The following is a 13,045-nucleotide window of genomic DNA, read 5'->3' as shown; positions in this document are numbered from 1 at the left end:
TTCTTGTGGGGTTTTTTTGTTTTGTTTTGTTTTGTTTTTTTGTTTGTTTGTTTGTTTGTTTGTTTGTTTTAGCCATTCTGACGGGTATGAGGTGATGTCTCATTGTGGTTTTGATTTGCATTTCCCTAATGATGAATGATGTTGAGCACCTTTTCATGTGTCAGTTGGCCATCTGGATGTTGTCTTTGGAGAAATGTCTGTTCATGTCTTCTTCCCATTTTTTACTGTTTGAGATTTTTTTACTTTTGAGTTTTATGAATTCTTTATATATTTTGGATATTAACACCTTTTGGATATATGACTTATTTATACCTTCACTTATTTAGTAGATTCCTTTTGCATTTTGTTGATGTTTTCCTTCACAGTGCAAAAGCCATTTAGTTTCATGTACTCCCAATTGTTTATTTTTGCTTTGATTTCCTTTGCCTAAGGAGATAGATCCAGAATAATACTGATAAGGCTAAAGTCTAAGAGATTATTGCTGATTTTTTCTTCTAGGAGTTTTATGCTTTCAGGACTTATATTTAGGTCTTTAATTTGTTTCGAGTTGATTTTTGTATATGGTGAAAGCAAGTGGTCCAATTTCATTCTTCTGTATGTAGCCATCCAGTTTTTTCTAACACAGTTTACTGAAGAAATTGTTTTTCACCATTGTATAGTCTTGCCTCTTTTGTCATTGATTAATTAACCATATAAGTGTGGGTTTATTTCCAGACTTTCTATTCTGTTCCATTGATCTCTGTGTCTATTTTTGTGCCAGTACCATAACTGTTCTTTTAAAAAAATTTTTAAGATTTAATTTTTAAGTATTATTGACACCTAATGTGGGGCTTGAACTCACAACCCAGAGATCCAGGGTCTCATGTTCTACTTGAGCTAGCTGGGTGCCCTGTAACTGTTTTGATTACTATGCTTTGTAGCATACTTTGAAATCTGGTATGATGATACCTCCAGCATTGTTCTTTTTATTTATTGTTTTAATTTAATTAAATTCAGTTAGTTAATATATAATGCATTATTAGTTTCAGAGATAGAGTTCAGTGACTTACCAGTTTTATACCCAGTGCTCATTACATCACTTGCCCTCCTTAATGTCCATCACCCAGTTAGCACATCCTGCCATGCTCCTCCCCTCAGTTTGTTTCCTATGATTAAGTCTCTTATGGTTTGTCTCCATCTCTGATTTTGTCTTGTTTTATTTTTTTCCTCTCTTCCCCTATGATCCTTTGTTTTGTTTCTTAAATTCCACATATGAGATCATATAATTATCTTTCTCTGATTGAATTATTTCACTCAGCATAATACCCTCTAGCTCCACACATGTCTTTGCAAATGGCAAGGTTTCTTTTCTTTCTTTCTTTCTTTCTTTCTTTCTTTCTTTCTTTCTTTCTTTCTTTCCTTTCTTTCTTTCTTTCTTTCATGACTGAGTAGGAGTTCATTGTTTATATATACACAACTTCTTTATCCATTCATCTGTCAATGGACATCTGGGCTCTTTGCATGTTTTGGCTATCGTGGACATTGCTACCATAAACACTGGGATGCAGGTGTCCCTTCAGATCACTACATTTTTATCTTTGGTGTAAATACCTAGTAGTGCAATAGCTGTGTTATAGGGTAACTCTTTTCAACTTTTTGAGGAACTTCCATCCTGTTTTCCAGAGTGGCTGCATCAGACTGCATTCCCATCAACAGTCCAATGCAAGAGGGTTCCCTTTCTCCACATCTTCACCAACCTCTGTCGTTTCCTGACTTGTTAATATTAGCTATTCTCACTGGTGTGAGGTGGTATCTCATTGTGGTTTTGATTTATATTTCCCTGATACTGAGTGCTGTTGAACATTCTTTCATGTGTTGGCCATTTGTCTGTCTGCTTTGGAGAAATGTCTGTTCATGCCTTCTGTACATTTCTCAATTGGATTATTTGCTCTTTGGGTGTTGAGTTTGATAAGTTCTTTATAGGTTTTGGACACTTGCCATTTCTCTGATGTGTCATTTGCAAATATCTTCTCCCATTCTGTTGATTGTCTTTTGTTTTTTGTCAGTTTCCTTTGCTTTGCAAAAGCTTTTTATCTTAATGAAGTCCCAAAGGTACATTTTTGCCTTTGTTTCCCTTGTCTTTGGAGACACGTGTCTAGCAAGAAGTTGCTGTGGCTGAGGTCACAAAAGTTGCTGCCGGTGTTCTCTGGGATTTTGATGGATTCCTGTCTCACATTTAGATCTTTCATCCATTCCCAGTTTTGTTCTTTCTCATGATTGCTTTGGCTATTTGGAGTCTTTTGTGGTTCCATACAAATTTTAGGATTGTTTGTTCTAGTTCTGGGAAAAATATTATTGGCATTTTGATAGATCTTATATTAAATCTGTGGATTGCTTTGGATAGTATGGAAATTTTAACAATATTATTCCAGTTCATGATTTATCTTTCCATTTTTCTAGGTTGTCTTCAGTTTCTTTCATCAGTGTCTTACAGTTTTCAAAGTATAGATCTTTTACTTCCTTGGTTAAATTGGTTCCTCTGTATTTTATTCCTTTCTTTAAAAAAAAAAAAGATTTTATTTATTAATTCATGAGAGACACACAGTGAGAGGCAGAGACACAGGCAGAGGGAGAAGCAGGCTCCCCTGGGGGAGCCTGATGTAGGACTCGATCCCGGTACTCCAGGATCATGCCCTGAGCCAAAGGCAGACACTCAACTGCTGAGCCACCCCAGCGTCCTGTATTCTATTCCTTTTGATGATATTGTAAATAGGACTTTTAAAAAATCTCTTTTTCTACTTTATTATTAGTGTACAGAAATATAACAAATTTCTGTATATTAATTTTGTATCCTGAAACTTTACTCAATTTATTAGTCTTAATAGTTTCTTGGTGGAATCTTGGAGTTTTCTATTTGTAGTAGTATGTGCTAGTAGCAACAGTTTTCCATCTCTTTTCATTTGGATGCCTTTTATTTCATTCCTTGCCTAATTGCTGGGCTAGGCCTTCCAATACTATGTTGGATAAAAGCGGTGAGAATGGATATCTTTGTCTTTTTCCTGATCTCAGAGGAAAAGGTTTCAGCTTTTCACCATTGGGTAGGATTCAGTTGGGGGTTTGTCATTCATGGCCTTTATTATGTTGTGGTATGTTCCCGCTACACTCAATTTTGGAGTTTTTTTTTTTTTTAATCATGAATGGATATTGAAATATGTAAAATATTTTTTCTGCATCTTTGAGATGATTGTATGATTTTTAGCCTTCATTTTGGTAATTACCTTGTTGATTGATTTATGAATATTGAAATATCCTTCCATACTTGGAATAAATCCCACCTGATCTTGGTAGATGATCATTTTAATGTGTTGTTGAATATTGTTTGCTAATGTTTTGTTAGAGATTTTTCTACCCTTTTTTATCAGGGATATGGGTCTATAACTTTGGTGTCAGGTTAATGTTGATCTTGTGGAATGAATTTGGAAGCATTACTTCATCTAGTTTTTTGAAGTAGTTTAGGAAAAATAATTGTTAACTCTTCTTTAAGTGTTTGGTAGAATTCACCAATGAAGTCAACTGGTCTGTATTTTTGTTTGTTGGGAGTTATTTGATTAATGATTAATTTGTTAGTCTTGATCAGTCTACTTTGATTTTCTATTTCTTACTGATTCAGTCTTGGAAGATTGTATGTTTCTAGAAATGAATTCATTTCTTCCACGTTGTCCAACTTGTTGGTTTATAATTTTTCATAATATTCTCTTATAATCCATTGTATTTCTGTGGTGTGGGTTGTAACTATTTTCATTTCTGATTTTATTTATTTGATTCTCTCTTTATCTTGATAAGCTTCTCTAAAGATTTGCCAGTTTTGTTTATCTTTTCAGAGAACCAAATCGTAGTTTCATTTATCTTATCTATTGTTTGTTTAATCTCTATTTAACTCTGTTTTTTTTTAATTTTGCTGGCATTATGTGTCAAAAATAGATATCTGTTTTTAAATGGCATTTGTTTCCTTGTCTTTTTTCTTTTTGAATATTCATACTTTAACTGTTGTTTTTTATAAACTTCCTATGTCAAGAGGTATTTTGATTCTTACATATTTTATTCCTTTACTTATTTGGCACAAACTATAGATAATTATTTTCTCATACTTCTAGAAAAGTCTGAGATTAAAGTTTCAGCAGGGTTGGTTTCTCTTTGTGCTTCTCTCCTTGCTTTATGGATTTTGGGCTTTTTCTTTTTTTTTTTTTTTAAGGATTTTATTTATTTATTCATGAGAGACACAATGAGAGAGGCAGAGACATAAGCAGAAGGAGAAGCAGGCTCTCTGCAGGGAGCCTAATGTGGTACTTGATCCCAGGACCCTGGGATCACAGTCCTAGCCAAAGGCAACCATTGGGCCACCCAGGTGCCCTGCATTTTAGGTTTTAATGTTCGTATTTGTTTCTTAAGGGTGCTGGAACAAATTACAAAATTTGGTAGCCTGCAATAATTGGAATTTATTCTCAAAGTTCTAGACGTCAAAAGTTGGAAATTGAATTATTGGAAGGGCTAAACTCCCTCCAAAGGCTCCTTTTTTACCTCTTTCAGCATCTGGTGCCTCCTGGTTTTCCTTAGCTTGTGGCAGTATCACTTGAATATTTGCCTCCATCTTCACATGGCCTTTTTCTCAGTGTCCCTGTGTCCTGCTGAATCTTTTTTCTCTTATAAGGACATTGCTTATTAGCTTAAAGGCCCATTCTAAATCCAGGATGATTTTATTTCAGATCCTTAACTTAGGTTTGCAAAGATACTTTTCCAAATAATTATGGTCACAATTTACAGGACCTGTAAATTTAAAACCAAGAAAATTTTAACCCAAAGGAGTGTTATACATAGATGTTATTTATTAACATACTAAAACTATTCAACTGTATTTTCTCCCAGCACTTTTGCATCTAAATGTGTAAGCCATCTGGAATTGATTTTGATTTAAGATAGGATATAAGTTTGGTTTTTTTGTTTTGTTTTGTTTTTGTATAACATTATTGGAATACAAAATAAGTGCTGGTACTAGGATTTAAACCTGACTTTTTTTTTTCAAAGTAAGCATCTTTTCTTTTATGTAGAACTACCTGATTTTAGTATTTTAACTTTAAAAAACTTTGTCTGTAAGGTTGTTTTTGTCATCATACATCTCACAACAGAAAAGACTACTCTTACAGAATTTATTGGCGCTTGAAATTATGATGGTACCTGAACGTTCAAAAAGAGTTTTGTAGGCAGTTGTTATTCTGCAGTTGTTATTCTAGGAAAGAAGAAATGCCAATTGGGAAAGTATGTTGGAGACTATGGTTTGAGATGCTGGCTTAATTTGCTGTGTCTGATGTAGTTGTTATTGAACACCTCATGGGTATCTGTAGTTTATGCTGTTTTACTCCCTTTAAAAGGTATTTTGGAGTCTTTTTTAAAATTTTTATTTAAATTCTAGTTAGTTAACATAGAGTATAATTTGGTTTCAAGAGTAGAATGCAGTGATTCATCACTTATATATAACACCCGGTGCTCATCAGAACAAGTGCCCTTCTTAATACCCATCACCCATTTAGTCCATCTGCCACCCACTTCCCTCCATCAACTCTGTTTTTTCATTAAGAGGCTTTTATGGTTTGCTTCCCTTTCTCTCTTTTCCCCCCTTCTCATCTGTTTGTCTGTTTTGTTTCCTAAATTCCACATATGACTGAAGTTGTGTGGTATTTTTCTTTCTCTGACTTATTTCACTTAGCGTAATACATTCTGGCTCCATCCACATCAGTGCAAATGGCAAGTTTTCATTCTTTTTGATAGCTTATTAATATTCTATTATGCATATATGCACGTCTTCTTTATCCATTCATCAGTTGATGGACACTTGAGCTCTTTCCATAGTCTGGCTACTGTTAATAGTGCTGCTATAAACATACAGTTGCTTGCAGATTCCTTTGGTAAACAGCTAGTAGTGCAATTGCTGGGTTGTGGGGTAGTTCCACTCTTAACACTTTTTCTCAAAGGTTATATTTATATTGAGTAGGGGAGGGGCAAGCAGGAGGAGGCAGAGGGTAAAGAGAAGCCAGGCTAAGTTTGGGGGCGGGGGGGGGGGGGGGGGGGGCTTCAGGGTCGGAAGGCCCCGCCCGGGAGAAGCGGGAACTTTAAATATCCGCACCGGATCCTTCCCAGACCGAAAGGCGCTCAGCAGGGAGCTCGGGCGGGATCCCAGGAGGGGCAGTGGGGCCTCCAGGGTCCCGGGGGCACTAACGGGGGAGGTGCCCCCGGGGGAGAGCGCCCCACACCGCGGGCCGAGCTCGGTAAAGGGCTGGAGCGCACGGGGGGTGGGGGGGCGGGGGGTCAGGCGGCGGCTCCCGGCGGAGGGGGCTGCACCTGCTGCCTTCGGAAGCCGCGGCCCCGGGAGCGCGATTCCAGCAGCGCAGGCCCCGGAGCCCAGGGCGCGGGGGACACAGCCGGGCTCCTGCGCTCCCCCCGCCCCGGACTGGCGAAGGCGGGGAGGGCCCAGGACAACGGGGACGCTCCTGCCCCGGGCGCCCCGAGCTGTGCAGGTCACCTCACCCCCCCCCCCCCCCAAGAGCATCCAGGCCCCTGCGGACTGGGAGACTGCGGCGGTTACTGCGGGAGCCGACGCCGGGGCTGGGGACCTGGCCGCTGCCAGGGTTGTTCCTCCTGGTGTCACCGTGTGCCTGGGAGGGAGGAGCCACCAGGGAACAGGGGCCTCACGGGGTCAACAGCTCCCACTGAGTTCAGCACCCGGCGGGGGGTGGGGCAGCTCCCCCAGGTGCACACACCTGAGAGTCCGCACAGCAGCCCCGCCCCCCCCTCCCCCGAAGACGGGCTGGAAGGACACGGGAAGAGCAAGTTCTTGACCCAGGAGCGCCGGAAAGCTCCAGGGGAAGTCGAGGGACTTACAGTACATAGAACCAGAGGGTACCCCTATTTTAATTTTTTTTTTCTTTTTTCCATTACAATTCGTTTTTATATATCAGGCTAAAAAATTCCAATATTTTTTCTCCTTTCGCACCTTAACTACAATACTTTACCAGCTGTTCATTTTTAAGTTTCTTCCTTTTTGATTTTCATATTTCTACAATTACATGTCTTGGATATATTTTTTGCTTCTGTATTTCTTTTTTTTTTTTTTTTTCTTCTGTATTTCCTTCAGCATACTCAATTTACTTTTGGGAGATATATGAGATAAGGTTTTTGTTTTGTGTTTTTTGTTTTCTCTACTTCATTTTGTTCTACAATGGCAGAGTTGATACCTTTTTTTTATTGGAGGTCAATGTGCCAACATATAGTATAACACCCAGTGCTCATCCCGTCAAGTGCCCCCCTCAGTGCCCGTCACCCAGTCACCCCAACCCCTGCCCACCCTTCCACCACCCCTTGTTCCTTTCCCCAGAGTTAGGAGTCTCTCATGTTCTATCTCCCTCACCGATATTTTTCACTCCTTTCCCCTTTATTCCCTTTCACTAATTTTTATGTTCCCCAAATGAATGACCATATAAGGTTTGTCCTTCTCCGATGTCCTTTGACAGATGAATGGATCAAGAAGATGTGGTCTATATATACAATGGAATATTACTCAGCCATCAGAAGAGATGAATACCCACCATGTGCTTCGACGTGGATGGAGGGTATTATGCTGAGTGAATTAAGTCAATCGGAGGACAATCATCATATGGTTTCAGTCATATGGGGAATATAAGACATAATGAAAGAGATTATAGCAGAAAGGGGGGAAAGTGAGGTGGCAAAATTAGAGAAGGTGACAAAACATGAGAGACTCCTAACCCTGGGAAACTAACAAGGGGGAGTGAAAGGGGAGGCGGGTGCAGGGAGGAGTAACTGGATGACAGGCAGAGTGGGCACTTGACGGATGAACACTGGGTGTTATACTATATGTTGGCAAATCGAGCGTCAATAAATAAATATATATATATATTTTAAAAAAGAAATGTATAAAATGTGTATACATTTTGAATAGAATATATTTTCAAATGGAACTTTCCTAATCTTTTGTATTAAGATATTAAATGTTTTATGGATTAGAAATTGTATCTTTATTCACAGATCTAGTGGAAATGTACTACTCTAAATCTTAGTTTTATTTTCCTTTTTCCCGTGGTTCTCTATTATGGATTTTTACTGGGTTAAGCCTGGCTTCCCCACCAGGGGAGAACTTCTCTTTTGTGAGAATGCATTTTCTTTTTTCTAATTAGTTTTGGTCAGATTTTAGTACTGTTGATATCTAAGATAAGTCAACTAAGTAAAATTATTGAAGATTATATCATTTTGTTTCATGTGTCATTGGATATTTTTGGAATTTTTTAAAAACAGATCTATCACCGAGTGTGGTCTATCAAAATGAAGAGGGCAGATAGGTCACTGACTTGCCGTATTACACATCTTTTAATACAGAGCAAGTTTTACATATATCTGTAGCTCTCAAGATGAACGAAGACTTCATATCTGGTTGGAAGTGTATTGATAACCACTCTATTGTACCATTTTCATTGTTTTTGATGGTGTTGTGAGATTACTCTGTATATATTGGCTACCCACACCAAATTACTTTTGGAGTATATATTTGAACTTGAACATTGTGGGGGGTAAGGGACACCAACTCCTTGAGTATTTCAAAATCTGCACGTAACTTTTGACTCCCCAAAATCTTAACTACTGACCACCTACTGTTTATGTTATTGCTGAAGGCTTCTGGTAAACGGTCAATTAACACCTATTTTGTATGTTACATATATTATAAACTGAACTCTTCCAGTAGGGCAAGCTAGAGAGATCATAGAGAGAGCATAAGGGAGAGAAAATATATTTAGAGCACTATACTATATTTATTTAAAAAAATGTGTGTAAGTGGACCTATGTAGTTCAAACCTCTGTTGTTCAAAGGTAAGCTCTAATACTGAGCTTATCAGTAGTCTTTATCAATTTCTTGCATTTTTATTACATTTTTAATTTAAATTCAATTTGCCAACATATAGTATAACACCAAGGGCTCATCCCATCAAGTGCCCTCTTTAGTGCCTGTCACCCAGTTTGCCCATGCCCCCACCCAACTCGCCTTCCACACCCTTTGTTTGGTTTCCAGAGTTAGGACTCTCTTACGGTTTGTCTCCCTTTCTAATTTTTCCTACTCAGTTCCCCTCCTTTCCCTTACAATCCCTTTTACTATTTATTATATTCCACATATGAGTGAAACCATATGATGTTTGTCCTTCTCCGATTGACTTACTTGACTCAGCCTAATACCCTCCATCCATGTCAAAGCAAATGGTGGGTATTCGTCTCTTCTGATGGCTGAGTAATATTACATTCCCCTGATGGCAAGTGATGCAGAGCATTTTCTCATGTGCTTGTTAGCCATGTGTATGTCTTCTTTGGTGAAATTATTGTTCATGTCTTCTGACCATTTCATGATTGGATGGTTTTGTTTCTTTGACATTGAGTTTAATAAGTTCTTTATAGATCTAGGATACTAGCCCTTTATCTGATATGTCATTTGCAAATATCTTCTCCCATTCTGTAGATTGTCTTTTAGTTTTGTTGACTGTTTCTTTTGCTGTGCAGAAGCTTTTTATCTTGATTAAGCCCAATAGTTCATTTTTGCTTTTGTTTCCTTTGCCTTCATAGATGTATCTTGCAAGAAGTTACTGTGGCCAAGTTCAAAAAGGGTGTTGCCTGTGTTCTGCTCTAGGATTTTGATGCATTCTTGTCTCACATTTAGATCTTTCATCCATTTTGAGTTTATCTTTGTGTATGGTGTAAGAGAATGGCACAGTTTCATTCTTCTGCATGTGGATGTCCAATTTTCCCAACTCCACTCATTGAAGAGACTATACCTTTTAAGTCTATACCTTTTTAGTGGATATTCTTTCTTTGCTTTGTCAAATTTTGGTTTTCTTTTTCATTATTCTCCTGGCTATTCGGGGTCTTTTCCAATTCCACACAAATCTTAAGATTATTTCTTCCAACTCTGTGAAGAAAGTCCATGGTATTTCGATAGGGATTGCATTAAATGTGTAAATTTCCCTGGGTAACATTGACATTTTCACAATATTAATTCTGCCAATCCATAAGCATGGAATGATTTCCATTTCATTACATCTTCCACAATTACTTTCAGAAGTGTTCTGTAGTTTTCAGGGTATAGATCCTTTACCTCTTTGGTTAGGTTTATTCCTAGGTATCTTATGCTTTTGGGTGCAATTGTAAATGGGATTGACTCCTTCATTTCTCTTTCTTCAGTCTCATTGTTAGTATATAGAAATGCCACTCAATTCTATGCATTGATTTTGTATCCTGCCACATTGCTGAATTGCTGTGTGAGTTCTAGCAATCTTGGGGTGGAGGCTTTTGGGTTTTCTATGTAAGGTATCATGTCATCGGCGAAGAGGGAGAGTTTGACTTCTTCTTTGCCAATTTGAATGCCTTTAATATCTTTTTGTTGTCTGATTGCTGAGGCTACGACTTCCAGTACTATGTTGAATAGCAGTGGTGAGAGTAGACATCCCTGTCTTGTTCCTGATCTTAGGGGAAAGGCTCTCAGTGTTTCCCCACTGAGAATGATATTTGCTGTGGGCTTTTCATAGATGGCTTTTAAGATGCTGAGGAATGTTCCCTCTCTCCCTACACTCTGAGGAGTTTCGGTCAGGAATGGATGCCGTATTTTGTCAAATTCTTTCTCTGCATCTATTGAGAGGATTATATGGTTGTTGTTTTTTCTCTTGTTGATGTGATCTATCACATTGAGTGTTGAACCACCCTTGCATCCGGGGATAAATCCCACTTGGTCATGGTGAATAATCTTCTAAAGTACTGTTGGATCTTATTGACTAATATGACACCCTTTGATATTTAAAAAGCATGTAAGATTGATTAAAATTTTTGTTGTATATAGTTACAAGTCTATTCTTCATAATACTCAATACCTTCATTCATTTATACTATTCTGCTGAAATTGCATTCTCATCTCCCCAATAACTTCCTAATATCCAGTGTCATTTTTTCAGTGTTAATTCCATTTTATGGCAGATGTCTTACCAGAACAATATAAAATATGCATTATATTTTCAAATATAACTGGCTTTAATGGTTTTTAATAAAAACAGATGTGGGGATCCCTGGGTGGTGCAGCGGTTTGGCGCCTGCCTTTCGCCCAGGGCGCGATCCTGGAGACCCGGGATCGAATCCCACGTCGGGCTCCTGGTGCGTGGAGCCTGCTTCTCCCTCTGCCTGTGTCTCTGCCTCTCTCTCTCTCTCTGTATGACTATCATAAGTAAATAATAATAAAAAAAAATTTTTTTAAATAAATAAAATAAATAAATAAAAACAGATGTGTTTAAATCACTTCATGACTTCACACATTCATAAAGAGCAGAGAAAGAAGGGTGAAGCATTCATATAACTGCTAGTATTAGTCCTTTATGGGTAAACCAAGTAAATCTTAAATTTTACTAGTAATGAGAATTTCATTGGTTTTAAACACCTTTCTGGGTCTCCTCTGTAAAATATGTTCATATTTTATTTATAGTTGGCTGTGGAGATGATCTTACACAACTCAATCTTACAATAGATGTGCCTAACTTAATTGGTAGGCTTCTGAGGTAGTGTCTGCAGGTGGGAATCGTTATTACATATCAAAATCTCTCTCATTCTCTCACACACACACTCATATATAAACATACAAATATATAGTTGTTTGGTTATACAAAATAAATGTGAATGCAAACTGAAAATAACCAATAGGAAAAAGATTCAATTCTGAAAGTGGAAAATTAATTTTTAAATTTCATATTTTACCTTTCACAATAAACTTTTGCACTTTCTTAGGATTTATTGCCCAAAATGATTTATCTTTATTTCTCATGAAACATCTACCTCTATCTCAGTATTCATTAACACAATAAACAAGTCTTTTAATGTGCTTTTATTTTTACAAAGATGCCACCTAGTGGCTTTATGAAATGAAGCATCTCAAAGTATTCCCCATTGTTACTCTAAGCTAAAATGTATTTTGATATAAATGAATGAATTAGAAAAATATTAGATTTTGGAAAACCTAAAAATGATGCTATTGGATTAAGTTTGTATCATTTGTTTAGAGACTATATAAATACAGATCCATAGTCCCTTTGCTGAAACCTTAAGGGACAGATGTGTCTGAATTCAGATTTTTCAGATTTTTGAAAGGTAAATATTGACCTATATTGTATATTCTACTGTCAGGAGGTCTGGGGAAGTAGTCCAGAATCAAACACATTAAGAATTCTGTGACAAAAACATACTCATATCATGTATTAAGTAAGATAAAGACCACAGATAACTTTATGTAAATTCAGGTCAGATTTTGCTTCCAAATGAGTTATGAAAAAAGTTTGGTTTTACTCTGATAAAAGGAATCAACATTCCAGTTATAGAAAAAGAGTAAAATGAAATATTCTGTCATAAAATAGTAATGTTTATCTTTAGTAATGCCTAAAATGAAAAAAAAAAAAAAAGAAATGCCTAAAATGTTCACCTGAAAAAAAACATATTTGAAGATCATGAGAAATCCGAAAAAAGAATCTCTATAATGCTTTTCACTTACAGAATCATATAAAAAAGCTAATCTATCATAAATTACATTTAAGCACACTACAAAAAATTAGCTAGTAATCTAAACCTAAAGATTACTTTGAAAACTCATTATCAGCAATGCATGGTAAGCAAATTTATGAGTTCATGTCAAGTTCAAAAAATTTTTTTCCTTTTTGTTTCTATGTGTGATTGGTACGTTCCCTTCTCGCTGCCCTGGGTTATGGAAGCATGTGTTGAAGTGGTATCATCCTCAGCCCAGATCCCTGTGTGACTCTTTTGAGAACTGTCCCTCATTAGACGTGTAAATGCCTCATTAGACATGTAATAAGAAACAAACTTCTGTCATGCGAAGATTAGGATTTAGGGACAGCCTATTCTAGTTCACTATTTTCCTCACTACTTTCCTTCACTAACTAGTTTTGGCTTATTCTAAATAAAGATTTTT

The sequence above is a fragment of the Vulpes lagopus genome, chromosome 13 (assembly GCF_018345385.1).
Source record: "Vulpes lagopus strain Blue_001 chromosome 13, ASM1834538v1, whole genome shotgun sequence".
Classification (NCBI taxonomy): domain Eukaryota; kingdom Metazoa; phylum Chordata; class Mammalia; order Carnivora; family Canidae; genus Vulpes; species Vulpes lagopus.
Note: the sequence above shows the minus strand (reverse complement) of the source record.